The sequence below is a fragment of the Desmodus rotundus genome, chromosome 11 (genome assembly GCF_022682495.2).
Source record: "Desmodus rotundus isolate HL8 chromosome 11, HLdesRot8A.1, whole genome shotgun sequence".
NCBI lineage: Eukaryota > Metazoa > Chordata > Mammalia > Chiroptera > Phyllostomidae > Desmodus > Desmodus rotundus.
This window is the reverse complement of record NC_071397.1, coordinates 8,671,043-8,688,326: the sequence shown is the minus strand read 5'-3', so window position 1 is coordinate 8,688,326 and position 17,284 is coordinate 8,671,043. Positions and strand designations below refer to the sequence as shown.

The 17,284-nt window shown below is 48.7% G+C and overlaps 1 pseudogene; it reads right to left on the bottom strand.

The window, feature by feature from the left end:
- Positions 1-1,090: 1,090 nt before the first annotated feature.
- LOC112302423 (small ribosomal subunit protein eS1 pseudogene) lies at positions 1,091-17,078 on the bottom strand (annotated as a pseudogene).
- Between the last annotated feature and the right edge of the window lie 206 nt (positions 17,079-17,284).

Genomic DNA, 17,284 nt, shown 5'->3' with positions numbered 1-17,284 from the left:
ACCAGTCAATTCAATTCACCACATTAGCAAACTAAAAGAGGAAAACCATGTAATCATTGGAGCATCTATTGCTAATAAAAACTTCCACAAAACTAGGAGTCGAAGGAAACTGCCTCAGAATGATAAACAGCACCTAAAAGCACATGAACAAGCAACAACAAAAGGCGTGCAAAGAAGTAGAAAGTATGACTCCAATCGGGAGAAAAATTAGCCGGTAGAAACAGACTAGAAATGAGTAGATGAAGGAATTAGCAGAGGACACTGACAACGATATTATAAATGTGCTGTACCTCATTTGCTCCATATATTCAACAAGGTAGAGAAACACAGGAATATTATGAGGTGAGAAATAGAACTTATAAAAAAAATCCAAATGTGATTTCCAGAAGTGAAAACTGTAATATCTTAAATTAAAAACACATGGGATGTGATTAAGAGCAGATAAAATAATGTAAAAGAAACAATCAGGGAGTTTGAAGATATAGCACTAAAAAAACCCATCCAAAATGAAGCCCAGGGATAAAATAAGATGGGGAAAAAATAAATAGAACATCAGTGACATTTGAGGTAATATCAAAGAAATTAACCAACACACAAGTAATTGGAGACTCAGGTTGGGATAGGGGAATAAAAAATAAAATTGAAGAAATATTGGTCAAAAAATTTCCAAATTTGATGAAAACTAAAACAACAGAGTCAGAGGCACTTGAACCCAGGTCTCGATGAACCCAGGCACGAGGAACATAAAGAAAACCACATGAAATCACATCGTGGCCAAACTGTTGAAAATCAGTGATAAAGGGAAAATTGTATAAACAACCAGAGGGAAAAGACATGTCACACAGAAGAACAAAAAATAAATGACAGCGTATTTCTCATGAAAAACGATGCAAACCATAGAACAATGGAGATGGAAAAAGTTCTAAGAAGGAAAAGAAACCATCAACCTAGAATTGTATATATGCTAGAAATATCTTTCAAAAATGAAAACCGCCTAGAGACTTTTTCAGACATAGAGAAACTGGGATCTAGAATAGATAAAGAAAAAAAATTTTTTTAAGTATCACAAATAAGCCTTTTTATGTGTCACTATTACATGTCTGAATTTAAACAGATTCTTGGACTGGGGGCTCATATCCATCAGCTCGTTCAACTTTAGCACCTGTCTCATCCCCAGTAGCTTTTCTAGACGTGCTGCCTTCACCACGAAGCTCCGTGAGTTTTCCCAACGCAAACCTGGGCGGCTTCAGCACTGCGACTTTTCTAACAGAGACGTCGTGAAGCGGGTACAGAGATTGGCTCCTTCTCCATATCTTTCCCAGTGCCATCTGGGATCAACATGTTGACCGAGTCTTTCAGTCATTTGTCTGCACCTCTCGGGTCGTGACTTCCATCATCTTCTTCCGGATTTGGTGGACCTGTTGATGCTGAGCACAAGAGGTCTTCCAAATCTGATTGTTGCATTTTTTAGTAAAGCCAGCACAGAATAAATGAAGCAAATACCCATCGGTAGTCTTGACATGAACACGAGCTTCCTTCAATCACGGTCTGCCATTTTTTGATCACGGAGCACATTCTGTCACAGGTAAGATCCGTGCCATGGAAATGAGTCAGGCAGCGTTTGCCCTGAACATCCTCAGTGATTAGCTTGAATTTTCTGAATGCAACCTCATCATTCTGCAGATCAGCCAGGCTCACTTAGCATACTCGGCCCTTCAGACCATCCGATGCGATTGTGGTTCCCTGAGTTCTCGTGACTAGTGTTTTTCCAATATTTCTCATGTTGAACACAGCTGGTGCTTTCACATCATACCAATCTTTCTTAGAAAATACATCAACCAATTTCTTCCTTGCTCCTTTTGTGCCACCTCAGGTGCTTGCTCTTGCCCACCACCACGGTGCTGCTCAGAGAGACGAAAGCGGACAAAGAAAATCTGAAAAGACGTAGGAAGTAGAAACACTTATGTTACCTGAATTCAAGACTTACTTATAAAATTACGGTGTGCTGTTTATGTATAGGTAAACGATCAATTGATACTCGTTAATTATAATTTGTATTTCTTCCTTTTAAGTTTTAATAGATAATGTTGAGTACTTTTAAAAAAGAAAATGTAAAAGAATCTAAATAATTTTAATGTTTTTATTTGTTACTTTACCTTAAAATGTATTTATAATAAACATATACTAAAATATACTTTGAACACAATTACATTTTATTTTTATTTTTTAAATATTTTGTTTACTTTTTAAAATATATTTTATCTGTTATGCTGTTACAGTTGTCCCATTTTCCCCCCTTTATTCCCCTCTGCCCTGCACCCCCCTCCCACCCACATTCCCCCACTTAGTTCATGTCCATGGGTCGTACATGTAAGTTCTTTGGCTTCTCCATTTCCTATACTGTTCTTAAACTCCCCCTGTCTATTTTGTACCTACTATTTATGCTTCTTATTCCCTGGACCTTTTTCTCCATTCTCCCCCGCCTTATCCCCACTGATAACCCTCCATGTGATCTCCATTTCTGTGGTTCTGTTCCTGTTCTAGTTGTTTGCTTAGTTTTAGTTTTTGGGTTTTTTTAGCTTCAGTTGTTGATAGTTGTGAGTTTGTTGCCATTTTACTGTTCATAGTTTTGATCTTCTTCTTTTTCTTAGCTAAGTCCCTTTAACATTTCATATAATAAGAGCTTGGTGATGATGAACTCCTTTAACTTGACCTTATCTAGGAGGCACTTTATGTGCCCTTCCATTCTAAATGATAGCTTTGCTGGATAGAGTAATCTTGGATGTAGGTCCTTGCCTTTCATGACTTTGAATACTTCTTTGCAGCTCCGTCTTGCCTGCAAGGTTTCTTTGGAGAAGTCAGCTGACAGTCTTATGGGAACTCCTTTGTAGGTAACTGTCTCCTTTTCTCTTGCTGCTTTTAAGATTCTCTCCTCTTTAATCTTGGGTAATGTAATTATGATGTGTCTTGGTGTGTTCCTCCTTGGGTCCAGCTTCTTTGGGACTCTCTGAACTTCCTGGACTTCCTGGAAGTCTATTTCCTTTGCCAGATTAGGGAAGTTCTCCTTCATTATTTGTTCAAATAAGTGTTCAATGTCTTGTTCTTCCTCTTTTCCTTCTGGCACCCCTATGATTTGGATGTTGGAATGTCTAAAGTTGTCCTGGAGGTTCCTAAGCCTCTCCTCATATTTTTGAATTTTTGTTTCTTCATTCTCTTCTGGTTGAATGTTTATTTCTTCCTTCTGCTCCAAACTGTTGATTTTTTAAAAAAATATTTATTTATTTATTTTTAGAGAGAGGGGGAGGGAGGGAGAAAGAAAGGGAGAGAAACTTTAATGTGTGGTTGCCTCTTGTGCGCCCCCTACTGGGGACCTGGCCCAAAACCCAAGCATGTGCCCTGACTGGGAATAAAACTGGTGATCTTTTGCTTCACAGTCTGGCGCTCAATCCACTGAGCCACACCAGCCAGGGCCCAAATTGTTGATTTGAGTCCTAGTTTCCTTCTTTCACTGTTGGTTCCCTGTACATTTCTCTTCATTTCACTTTGCATAGCCTTCAATTTTTCCTCCATTTTGTCACCATACTCAACCATTTCTGTGAGCATCCTGATTACCTGTATTTTGAACTCTGCGTCTGATAGGTTAGCTATCTCTTCATTGCTTAGTTCTATTTTTGGATCTTTCATCTGTTTTTTCATTAGGGCCATATTTTTTTTGTCTGGGCGTAGCTATTATGTTGTAAGGGGTGGAGCCTTAGATATTCACCAGGGCGGGGCAATCCACAGTCGCTGCGTTGTGATGCTGTATGTGGGGGAAGGGTCCAAGAGGGAACAGAGCTGCTTGCTCAGCTCTCAGCTGGCTTTCAGTCACTCCCCCTGTTACCCACAAGCAAATTGGGCCCTCCTGGTGCTGATTCCCAGGTGGGTGGGCTTGTGTACATTCTAGGACCCTGTGGGTCTCTCCAATGAACTCCCGTGAGGCTGGGAGTTTCTCCCACCACTGCAACCACCGCAGGTTTTTACAGTCAGAGGTTTGAGGCTTTATTTCCCCCAGCTGGAACCCTGGGTTGTGCGGTGTGTCTCGCTCCCCAGTTGTTCTTCTCAGTTATCTGCACACAAATGTGGGACTGCCCCGTCCTCCAGCTACCACCTTACTGCACTTCCTCTGCACACTGGCGCCGTCTCCGCCCCTCCTACCAGTCTGCATGGATGTTTCTTCTTCAACTCCTTGGTTGTTGGACTTCCACACAGTTCAATTTTCTGGCAGTTTGGTTATTTTTTTGTTTTAAAATTTGCTGTCCTTTTGCTTGTGTGAGGAGGCAAAGTGTATCTACCTAAGCCTCCATCTTGGCTGTAAGCCCTATTTATTTACTTTTAGAGAGAAGGGAAGGGAGGGAGAAAGAGAGAGACAAACATCAATGTGCAAGAGATACATTGATCAGTTGCCTCTTGCACGCCCCCAACTGGAGACTTGGCTGGCAACCCAGGCAGGTGCCCTGACCGGGAATTGAACCAGCAACCTTTCACTTCCCAGTCTGGTGCTCAGTCCTCTGAGTCACACCAGTCAGGGCAACATTTTATTTTTAATCTTTCATATTATTACTGTCAATAAAACAATTCCATGGGAACCTTGATTATAAAGACATAATTGGTGATTTTAATGAAACAAGAGCAAGAAAAAGAAATGTTACAGAATAAATATATAATAATTTATGAATTATGGATATTTTATTAATTATTTATTCAAACATTGACAGCCCTTCAATGGATCCCCCATATATGTACAATTAATTAAATTCAGTGGTTATGTATTTTTCTGTCTTTCATCACAGAAATACTATAGCTCTATGCATACATTCACGCACACACACACAAACATATTTTTTGGTTATAAAGAAGATATATTTGTCAGCCTAGGAAGCTGGAACTTATTTTAGGTAATGGTTTGTTAGCTTTACTTGTAACTTTTAACTACCCAGATATGGAACTTGGGGCCCTCCTTTGCACTCTTGCCCTGGGGTGCAAACAGGAAGGCGAGGGCTGTGTCTGGTCCACAATAGACCCAAGACCTCCCCTGGGAGGTCTGAGCTCAGGCCCCAAGTGCTTCCCCCTGCATCACACTGCCTGGCTGGAGGGGATGGGGGTGTCTGGGAAAGAGTGAAGCACAGAGACATTTCTGGATGAGGCCTGTGAAGAGGCCAAGGAACCCCTGTGCGAAGTGGAACTCAGTGCCGAGGAGGAGCGCTGGATGGGTGAAGGAGGTGAGGAGTGCAGACTAGGGTTGACGAGGGCGTGAGGGCCCTGGCTTCCCCGCTGGGGACAGAAGACTCACTGAAAGGGGGGTAGCAGGGGGAGCTTGTTGCCTGGACCTGGGAGGCCCTGGGTTCTGGCCCCTCTGGTGAACTGTCTTACTCCAGCCAGCGCCCTATTACCCTCGGGAATGGAGGGCTGGTGTTGCTTGGCAAGCTTAATAATAAATGCAGAGGAAACAAAGCTGTGTTCTACATTCTCGCTGGGTACAGCAGGTCCTTGCTGAACATCACGGACGGGGTCCTGGACTGGGACTAAGTGGAACGACGTATAGGAAACCACTTTCACCATAGTCTGGCTGGTGGAAACAAGAGTTAAGTTCCCATGGCATATTTCTGGTCACAAAAACATCACCAAACCTCTAAATATAAAGACCCTAAACAGTTTAACATTAAACATAAAAATACCCCTGGCTGGTGTGGCTCAGTGGACTGAGTGCCAGCCTGTGAACTGAAAGGTCACTGGTTTGATTTCCAGTTAAGGCACACGACTGGGTTGTGGGCCAGGTCCCCAGGTGGGGGTGGGTGAGAGGCAACAGATCGATGTTTCTCTCCCTCCCTTCTCCTTTCTATAAAAATAAATAAATAAAATCTTTTAAAAACATAAAAATAGATGTGAGCTGTACGTATACTTAAGAAAGGTTTATAAAAACAAATAAGATAATGAGTTTCCCATCTGCTTATTCCAGTTCGGTGGGGACCCACCCTGGACAGGACACCCTTCCATCACTGGGTGCACTCACACACCCCCCAGCTCACTCAGCCTGGGACAATGTAGATACTCCATTCACCTCACATGCACATCTTTGGGGTGGGGGAGGAAACCAGGGTCCTGGGAGAAAACCCACACAGACATGGGGAGAACATGCAAACTCCCCCCAGACAGTGGCCCCAGCCAGGAACCGATTTTTTTTTTTCCTCATCAACATTATAACAAAAGGACCTTGGATGAAACGCCGTTATCTGAGTACCTGCTGTGCTCTTGCCTGCGGATACTGCTGGGTGCCGAGCCAGAGATGGCCAGCGCTACAGGCAGGCTAGCACTACGCTGAGATCTCCCTGTCTGATGACAGCAAAGGACTGAAAAAGAATTCAAAATGCGGTTATTTTTGGCCATGCCCGAGGTCCACCAAATCATCCCCAAGATGCCAATGACACATCCCCCGCCATTTGGGAAACACCGCTCTGGGCCAGGTTCCAAGATGGTGCTCATCCGAGTGGCCAAGCCAGACTTGTGCCATTCTCCAAGGGCCACTGATCCAGCGTCATGTGCTGGGTACACTGTTTCCAGGCACAGCCCCCGACAACCTCTCCCATCCTTGGGCCATGCTGCTCCTCCCACCAGGGAACAAAGGCCATTTCCCCTGCCTTTGCTCTGGGCTGGTCTTGGGACTCGCTTGGACTGGAGAATGTACAGAGCGGTGACGCTGTGCCAGTCCCAGTCTAGGCGTTAATGGAATGCCCCTGCCTGGACTCCCTCCGAGCTCCGGGCTACCATGCAAGAAGCCCACCCTGCTGGAGACAGAGGTCCAGCCGGTGCCCACCCACCCATTCCTGCCACCCCAGCTGAGCTGCCTGCTGAATGCAGCCAAATGAGTGACCCGGCCACCACCTGGAGGAGCAGAGGATGCTCAGCTGAGCCCTCAGAATTGGGAGACAGGCTAACGAACTATTGTTTTAAGTCACTAAGTTTTGGAGTGATTTTTATACCGCCATAGACAATTGAAACATGTGCCAAGCACTGCTAAGAGCCTTACACCTGTTATTCATTTAGTCCTCACAACATCCCTGGGAGAAGGTTCCTTTTAGCTCCATTTTGCAGGTGAGAAACCCAAGCTCAAGGGTGACATCGACTTGCCTGCTGTCTCACAGCTAGAAAGCGGTGGAGCCTGGATTTAGACCCAAGTCAGTCTGACTCTGAGAAGGGCAGGACAAGGGGAAAGCTAGGGGATCAGGGTCAGGCCCGTGCTCCCGTGGCAGGAGGGAGGGGGAGAGAGAGTGGCGCTGCCCGCCTCATGCCCCCAGAGGACCATCTTGTGCCACAGCAGGGGCCTGGCAGGCCAAGGAGGGCAAGCACAAGACGGGCCGGGAGACTAGGTTCTGCACTGAGGGGAAACTCCGGGAGCAAAGGCCTTCATGACCAAAACCTCTTTGACCCAGGGAGACCCTAGCCCCCCACCCGGCCTGAGACACCACCAGACTTCACATGGTCCCACCTGGATAGTATATCCGGAAACGTCTCCTGGCTCCTCCAGCTCACCACTTGGGGACCCACGTGGCCAGCCTCCTGATGCTCGTGGCCACGTGGTGATGGTCCCAGGGCTGCCCACACTGGGCATTTCCCTGGCACAGAGCTAGAGTCCGTGAGCTGAGGGATGACGGAAGACTCCCTTTGGGGAGAACATCACCTGTTTTCTTTCTTTTGGACTCACGGCTCCCTCCTGCATCTCCATATCAGGCTCTCACATCCTGCTGAATATTCTGCTTAAGTCCAAGCTGAACCAGAAATCCGCCTCCCTCTTGGATGCTGGATGCTTTCCCTGATGGATGGGAGCCCTGGCCGGGTAGCTGGGTTGGTTGGAGCGCTGTCCCGATGCCCCAACCCCAGTCAGGACACATGCAGGAGTCAGCCAGTGAGGATGGCAGGGGAAGGGCAAGGTAGCTCGTTAACGACACTCCTATTTCCTCAGGCACGTGGAGTAGGGTGTCCTCACTAAGCCCACACTGGGATTCGGGGGCCTAAAGGTGCCGATCTGGGCGGGAGGCCCCCAGCCATCTGTCGGTGTGAGTTTACTGATCCCCATGCGGGCATTCCTTTGGAGGCCTGGGACGAGAAAGGACCATTCTAGCGCTGTTAGTTGCCTGGGACAGTGGGAGAGATGAGAACAATGACATGGAGGTACAGACGTCTGCAGAGAGTCGCCTCAACCGCTGGTCCACCTTTCTTCTCTGCGACGTCTGAGAGCCGAAAGCCTCATTTCTTAGAACTCACTGGCAATAGGGACCCAGGTGCAAACTAGTGTCCTCTGAATGTTGATATTTCCACGGCTGGTGTTGGGAAGGCAACAGTGGGAGCTGCTTCGCTCCCAGGAAGGTGGTGGAAAAGTGCCGTGTTCTTGAAGCAGCGTTCCAGGGGTCACTCTGCAGGCCCTGGCTGTGGAGAGGCTGGTGTGGTGGTGGCCGCTGCTTCCTGACCCCCAGATGGCAGTCATGGGGTGTGTTCTTGAACTCTGAGCTCCAGTGGGGCCGCAGAGTAGCCCCTAGACAGGTCCCGTGGGGCCACCACCCCTTCCGGGAGACCCTATTCTCTCTGTGTGGAGCATGTAGCACAATTCTAGTAGGTGCCACACCTACCTCTCCGGCACCTTCTTCTACTGAATGGCCTGTCTTGCCTCTTCTTATTCCTTTGGCTCTATTTTTAAATCCTCTCCCCAAAAGAGCTGCTCAGCTCCCGTAACTGTGCAGATAAGAAGGTGGCCCCTGGTGGTGCGGGAGCAATGGACAGAGATTCCCAAGGTTGACGGTGTAGCCCTGGGGCTGCCACTCATCACTGGAGCACGGGAAACATGTTCCTTCTCTGTGGCCTCAGTTTTCTAACTCCCAAAATGATAGTGTTAGAGTGGAAGTTCCCTCCCAGCTTGAAGCTAGAGTGATTCATTCCACAAACATGTAATTGAGTGTCTGCTGCCTGACAGGCTTTGGGCTAGGTGCTGGGGCCGCAAGAGGAGTGAGGCCCAGTCCCTGTCCTAGGCGGACAGGCAGATGGGTAAGCACAGACTTATGACACAGAGGGCTACTTCCTTGTAGCCGGAAGGATCGACAGGTTCTGCCAGCCTTGTTAAGGAAAGCAGCAGTCTCCTAGCCTCCCTGCTGGGCTTCCCATTCCCCAGGCACAGCCACTCACAGTTCTTTTAGATGATTCCTTCCGATTTTAGCACCATGTCTGCAGAAAAGAGACTTGCCTTGCTATTTTTTTTTGGTTTTTCAGTTTTATGTGCCACCAACTAAGTTCTCACCCTGTAAGACGTAGGTTAAATTCTCTTTTACCCGCCCTCCCACCATCACTCCACCGCAGCAGCGCCCTCCACCTCGCCAATCTCCCCATGGAGGGTGCCTTTCCTTAGAGGGGAATTCAGTGTCTCCAATATCAGGACTAAATGTTACTTATAGCTAAACCATGTCGTATGTTATTATGACCTTTCTTTCAATATTTTGTTCTTTCTGGAGTTGGTTTTTATTTGCTTGGTTTTCTGTTTACCCATTCGTGATTCAAGCCCAAATCTTCCCCAGTGGCTTAGATCTCATGGCAACACGTTCAAATCGTAGGCATCCACGCATTCCATCTTCTCGAAGAAACCTCTCCCAGGGCCCTTGGCTTCTTCCAGCAGACCTGGTTGCTGTACCTGGGGCAGTCTCCTAGCCTCTCCCTCAGGTGGATCTGCTTCCTTTGTCTGACTTCGGGGAAACACGTCTCCACTGAGAGCCACGGGAAATGTGGCAGTTTTTGGAAAATGTTCATGTCTTGACGTGTCTTCATCCTACATGTAATTCATCGTTTGGCAGGGTACGGGATTTTAGGTTGGAAGTAATTGGCTTGTAGAACTTCAAAGGCAATGCGCCATCATCGTCTGTGAGAGTGCAGATGAACAAGCAATGCTGTTCTGAGTGACGATCTTTTCATGTGACTTGCTCTTCTCTCTAGAGGTTGGTGGGGTCTTCACTTCGTCTCCAGTGCCCCAGAACTCCAGGATGGTGCGCTCTGGTGGGGGTGTAGGCCTTTTTATTCACTCTGTGACCTATTCAGGTTGGAGACTCATGTCCATCAGTCCTGGAAAATGCTCTTGATTTATGTTTTTAGGAGTTTTCTCTTCTCTGGTTTTTCCGTTTCTTTCTTTCTACGTCTCCTACTATTTAGATGTTGGTCCTCCTGAACTGCCCCTCTAGTTTCATTGTCTTCTCTGCTTTTCTTCATTATTGCTTTGTCTGCTGTTATTTTGGGAAGATATCTTTAACTTCCAGGCTTTTGGTTTAATTTTTCATTTCTGCTATATTTCTCATTTCTAAGACCTTATTTCGTTCTCTGAATGTTCACTTTTGTAGCATCTTATTCTTATTTCATGGATGTAATAGCATATTTGTGAATAAATGATTTTTTAAAAAGATTTTATTTATTTATTTTTAGACAGAGGGGAAGGGAGGGAAAAAGGGAGGTAGAGAAACATCAGTGTGTTGTTGCCTCTCATGCATCCGCCACCAGGGACCTGGCTGGCAACACAGGCATGTGCCCTGACTGGGAATCAAAACGGCAACCCTTTGGTTTGCAGGCCGGCACTCAATCCACTAAGCCACACCAGCCAGGGCTGGTTCATTTTTTTTTAAAAAAGGCTTTATTTTATTTAAAGCAGTTTTAGGTTCTCAGCAAAACTGAGCAGAAAGCACAGAGTTCTCATATGCCCCCTGCCCCCAACCTACAACCTCTCCTGCTGACAACGTCCCCCACAAGAATGAATGGCACCTGATAATGTATCCACCATTGTGACATCATACAGGTGGTTCCACTGCCCTAAAAACGCTCCGGGCTCAGCCTATTCACCCCTCCCTCACCCCATCCCCTGGCAAACACTTTTTATTTTTAAAAATTTACCCTTACCCCTGCTTCTAGAGGTAACCCAGCCAGCCAGCCCCTGATCCCTGCACCTGGGGTGGGGACGTCCATAACGTAGGCTGGGTTGCCTCTCAGCTTCCCCTTCATTGCTGGCTCAGGACTCAGATTTCTCTGCCCATCCTCTCTCCAGCTTCCAAAACTTGTTGCTGTTGCCTTCTGCCTTGCTCTGTTTCTATGAGTTGATACCTTAAAAAAAAAAGTCCGTCTTCTGTGGGTTAGCAGGGCTTCAGAAGGGCATGAAAGGAAATGCGTGAGCTCAACCCACCATCTTTAATTAGAAGTCTCTCCAATTGGATTTTCTGTTACCTCAAATTCAACCTTACCCAGACCAATCCCCTCCTTTTCCATGACAACACAAGCTCCTTCTCTCTATGTCCTGGCTTCTGCCTGTGGCTCTGGCACTCACTGTTACCTAAGGTTTAAAACCATGGAGTCCCCTTTGCACCTTTGCTTCCTTTGCCTCCTATTTGTGGAACCAGCCTCTCCTTCCTTCCTTCCTTCCTTCCTTCCTTCCTTCCTTCCTCTCTCTCTCCCCCTCCCTCCCTCTCTCTTTCTCTCTTTCTTCCTTCCTCCCTCCCTCCCTTCCTTCCTTCCTTCTTTCCTTCCTTTCATTCCTTCTGGCGTCCCTCCCATTTTCCTTTTTTCTCTTCGCAGCAACCACCCAGATCCCTTCTCAGCCCCAGGCCTGAGTGAATGGCCTGTTAACCATCTTCAAGTTTTCCCCTTTCACATCTAACCTGCAAATGTCTTATAAAAAAGAAAACAAAACCAGTCGTGGTCATGTCATTCGCAGCTGGAAAATATTTTGTCTAGAGTAAAACATCCAAAATTCTGAATTGTCAGGCAAGTTTCCAGAGTATGACTCCAGTTCGCCTCTCCGGGACGCATTCTGCTGCCACTGCTCCTGGGCATGGTCACTCCGGACACACTGGCCCCTGCCCGTCCATTCCCTCTGCCCGTGTGCGTCTCCATCGCTGCCTCTGATGAGAAGCTTCCCAAGTTACCCCAGGAGACTTGCACACACCCTCTTCTAGTTTCCGAACGGCAAATTGAAGGTCGTGCTATCACTTTTTTGCTTACACGCCTGTCTCTCTGTGGGGTTCTTGGAGGGGAGAGATTGTGTCTTATCCATCCTACGTTCAGGGCTTAGCTTGGTGACTTGTATGTAGTAAGTTCTCAATAAATGTTGGGTGTATGAATGACTGACTTTACAGTTATATATTTGGCCCTTGAACAACGTCAGCTTGAACTGTGCGGGTCTGGAGTTTTTTAAAAAATTATGCATTCGGACCTTCATATCCTCAGGTTCACATCCACATATTCAACCAACTGCAGATGCAAAGGGCCGACTGTATACATGGTTTTATGTCATTTTATATAAGGAAGGGACTCCAACATGCTTGGATTTTGTATTTGCGAGGGGTCCTGGAACCAATCCCCCCACAGATACAGACGGATAACAGGTGTTAGGTTTTTTGGAGAGTCAGATTCATACGCAGATTTTCAACTGCTGGGGGGCGGGGTTGGCGTCCCGAACCCCTGCATTGTTGAAGGGTCCACCGTACTTCATTCTTTGTGGATGTCTCTTCCTTTCTATGCAGCTGCCTTCACTGTCACTGTATGAACTGTAGTAAGAAGATGTTTTTAGTAATTAAAAGTCCTTGGAAGTGTCATAAGAAGGACCTTCTCTACGTCAAGGATTATTTACAGCAAAAGGAAGAGGAGCATGTTCTTTTTGCATGTTGCGTCATCTTGATTCATGGGTTATTTTACTTTTTCACACATCAGTGTTCTTTCCCCCAAGTGTCCTGTACGCCCCCTGGGGGCAGGGCTTGCGCATAGCAGTTACTTTCAGCATTCCGCGCGGCACCCAGCACCAGCCTGGGTGTACAGTTAGGTGCTTAATAATGATTTGTAGCCTCACCACATACACTCCGGGGCAGGGGGAGGTAAATGGGCTAGGTTGGGTGATTCTCTGGGAGTGAAGCAAAATCAGGAACCCCAGCTGGGACCGGGGTCAGGCCTGGGTGATGGTGGTGAAGGTGTGACAGCGAGGACCAGACAGGCTGTGGCAGAGGGCTTCTGGGATGGCCAATCACAGGCAAGCATTCTTCGAGAAGCAGGAAGCAGGAAGCAGGAGGAGCATGAGAAAGGAGTTAGATGGGGGGAGAAAGTCATGTGTGTGAACTGGAGTGGCCGCTGGGTGGGGGTGGCAAGTGCGGTGGGGGAGGGGTGAAGGTAGGGGGTAGGTCCTCCAGGGCGAAGGCCTTGGGGCCACTTCTGCACTCTTTGTGACCAGCACCATCCTCCCTCCCACATCTCCTGCCTCCTGTTGGCCTCCCGCTCCATGTGGTGGTGCCTGAGTCAGAGCCACCTGCCTGCATTTTGTGGGTCTTGCCTCCTCCTCTCTGAAGGCCTCTGCCCTGGATGGGGTTCCCACTCCTCTTTCCTCTCCCCACTTCGCCAGATGTGAGTTCCATGACTGTTTCCAGGCTCCCCCTCCAAGAGGGGGTCCTCACCCCTCTTCCAGAGCAGCCCAGGACTGAGTCCTGGGGTTGATAATGAGGAAGAAGGGGGTGTCAGAAATGCCTAGTCTGATGGAGTAGGGAGGGCCTGCTCACACACACACATACCTAGGAGTTTGTAGCTTGAGCCTCTTCTGCCCTTTCCCCACCCCCTCCAAATACACTAAAAATACACAAAATCATCATAGCTGAGAAAATTAATAGTAAAACCTTCCCTTGACATTCCATGGCTATATCCCTCTACCCCTCCATTTCTGGGGTCCTTTCTCTCCCTTTGCTACTAAAATTACACCTGTACCCCCATTTCCACTCCACACACGGACTCCCCAACTCATCCCTCTTCTGCTCTCACTCCCCTTAGAAACTGTCCCGTCCCAGGATGCCAGCAGTCTCCTGTCCCAAGCCCATGCTGGCGATGGTTGCAGTAGAGTCTCCCAGGCCTTGAATTCCATAAACCTTGCAGCCCCTCTCACTGAAGACCCCCAGCCTCAGCCTCAGGACCACCCTGTCTCCTGGTTCTCCTCTCTCCTTGCCCACCGACCATCTCTGCCTTCCTCCACAACCGTGCCTCTTGCCCCACGACCAGGTGTGGGCCCAGGTGCACTCCACCAAGGCCCATCTCTCCAGCCCCTCTGCACAGAGCAGCTTAATGTCTTGCCCCGCTGCAAGCCCAGCCTAACATGTGGCCTCTTCGTTGGCTCTGCCTTGACCCCAAAAAGCTAAAAGGGTGAGAATTCTTCTAGTGGCCCAGGACCCAAAACTTGGGATCATTCTTTTGTTTGTCAATGAAATATTGCAGCCAAACAAAAAGTACAGGGAACGATAGAATGAACTCCTGCATTCCCACCACCCCCCTCAAGTGCTTCCACCGGCCAGCACAGGTGCTCCCAACCATTCAGCTCAAGGTTCCCTTCCTGCACCCAGCTCACGAATTAACCACTACTGACATATTCAAAGCCCCTTGACTACCCCTCCCCACTGTATCTCCTCTTTCCCCGAGGCAGCCACCATCCTGAACGTATTAACCATTCCTACAAATTCGTTCAATGTTTGCTAGTGTGTGGGCCCTTAGTGATAGCTGGCGGTATTATGGGAGTCTTCAAGCATTGTGGGAATGGCGACACTTTCCATGTACCTTTCCTCGACTTCGTTTTTTTCTCACACTCACCCTGTTGATACAAGTAGCTCCTGTTTTGCTGTTTTCTCAGCAGTGTTTGCTTTCATTGTAAAAATGTGCTCCTTTTGGTACAATTGTTTCTGTAAATTTTTTTGTAAGCACGTGCTCTCCCACAAATAGGCACATAGATCTCCTGTCGCTGCCGTTCTTGACCCCTCTACTCTCCTGCAGCCACCTAGTCCCATCTCCTCAGTTGTTCAAAACACCTCCTGATACCGCTCTTTAAAAAAACCTCTCTGTCTAGGACTTCATCACCTGTCACCTGGACGAGCCCCCCAGTCACCAAACTGGCCCCTGCTGGCTCAGTGTGCCGCCTGGCCTCTTCACCCCACAGTGAATTTCTCCCCAACCCCAGAGTTGACCTGTTACTCCTCTGCTCTAACCCTCTCCTGGGCACACTGCCCCCAGCGCCCAGCCTGGATCCCAGCTTGGCCTTCGGGCTCTCCACAGCCTGGCCGCTACCTTTCCAGTGTCATCTCCCACACCTGCAGCCTCTCTGGCCTTCCTGGCCATCCTCCTGATGTCCAAACCAGCCCCCCGCCTCCTCTCAGTTTTTGGCCCCCTGGCCAGGCTCTCCTGCTTAGTCTTGTCTTCCTTTCAAGGTTTCCCATTCGGGGGCGTCCAACCTTTTGGCATCTCTGGGCCACACTGGAGGAAGAGTTCTCTTGGGTCACACATTAAATGCACAAGCACTAGCAAAACCTGATGAGCAAAAAAAAAAAAAATGCTCTTAAGTGAATTCAGGATTTTGTGCTGGGCCACATTCATAGCCATCCTGGGCCACAGGCAGCCCGCGGCTGTGGGTTGGACACCCCTGCGGGTGAGCTTAACCTTCTCTAAGACATCTGCTCTGAACACCTCTGAAGGCCACAGCCTGTGGTGCTGAACCACCACTGTGGCCCATGCCATCCTATATGTAACAAGACTGTCCCCCTCTACATGTAAACTCCTCAAGGACATAGGCCGCACCTTTTAACCTTCACCAGCATCACCATTCACTGGCAACCCCCAGGTGTGGGCCTGGTTGGTGTACATGCTTCATAACCATTGCTTCCCCCTTTCATCTTCTGAGTAGTCAGGGGTTCTGCTTATGCACAAGTAAGGGACTGTACCACACCGCACTTGCCCAGGGCCTTGCTGGGTGCCAGCGGGTGTAAGTGTGGGCTGGCAATGATGGGGGGGCAGGCTTCTGCAGCCCATCAGCCTCCCTGCCCTGCCTCTGCCTCCCCCACCTCCATTTATTCCTCATGTTGTGCCCCATCGACCTCCTCCAAGCTCCACCTCAGCCCCTCCATAGGTCTAGAACATCTCACCTCCCCCTTCTCCCCACCCAGGTTTCCCTGCCCCAGCTCCAGCCTGTCTTCCAGGGGGTCCCCTTGACTGCTCTGGTAATTGACATCCCAGGTCACATCTTATTAACAGCTATTATGTGCTGAGGGCTTAAAATGCACTAGACACTTTTTTGTATGTTATATTATTAATTTTCTCAGCAAGCCAATGGCAACCACCCCACTCCAATCTACAGACAGGGAAACCAAGGCCCAGAGAGGTCAAGAAGCTTTCCCAAGGCCACAGAGCCAACAAGTAACAGCAGCAGGATCTGAACCCTCATTGGCTGAGTCCTGTGGGGCCCGAGTTGACTCCCTGCAGCCCTGGACTCCATCTGGTTGGCAGCCAGAGAACCAGCTCTCTGAGATCATAGTCCTGTCTGTGTTTCTTGGGGGCCCACCCACCCTGCTCTTGGCCCACTCCTGAGCCCAGGAAGCAGCAGCCAGTCTGAGGTCCAGATCTGGGAGCAAGAGGGGCACTGAGCCTTAGCGGGTAGAAGCCGTCTCATCCGGGCCAGGAGCTCCAGAGAACTCCTGCCCAGTGCACCTCTGTACTACCCTGTTAACCTGGCCCACTTTACAAAGATGACCAGCCAGCCCCTGCCCCCCAACCCCACCCCAGCCCCTCCTGCCCAGGACAAGAGCGCCTTTCAGCCTTGGCTGCCACCATGACCACCTTCTCAGGAGGGGCTGTTTTTCTAAACTTTTGACCCTGCGGTAGAGACAGACTGCAGGTCTGAGGGGGGACCTGGGCCTGTGATGGGATGTCACTGTGACCACCACGTGCTACGTGTCCCTGCCCTTGGTGGTCCTCTAGGCATAAACATATCTGAGTGGTGGCCTGTGTGCCCCCAGTGTGCCTGCTTACGCTCAGGTGTGCTTGTGTGAGTGTGCACGCACACGTGTGTGCAGTCGTTATGAATTCCCCGCCTCACACAAGGGCTGCTTTGTCTTAGCTGCTCTGACTCCCTTTCCCATCAGAAGGCCCCTGTTTGGTTACTTTTATGGGGTGTTTCAGCCTTTTTCTCCGGTTCTGTCTGTCCCTCAGTGACTATTCCAAGCCCCAACTTACCTCATTCTGCCTAGACAAGCTGCAGCTGGGGAACGCAGAAGCCAGTGCCTACTTCCTGGCTCTGAGGCACTCTGTACCTCAGTTTCCCCATTAGGAGTCTCCAAATAAAGACGGGGTCAAGGAGCCAAAGTATGCCTTGGCTGGTGTGACTCAGTGGGTCGAGCACAGGCCCGCAGACCAAAATGTCTCTGGTTCGATTCTCAGCCAGGGC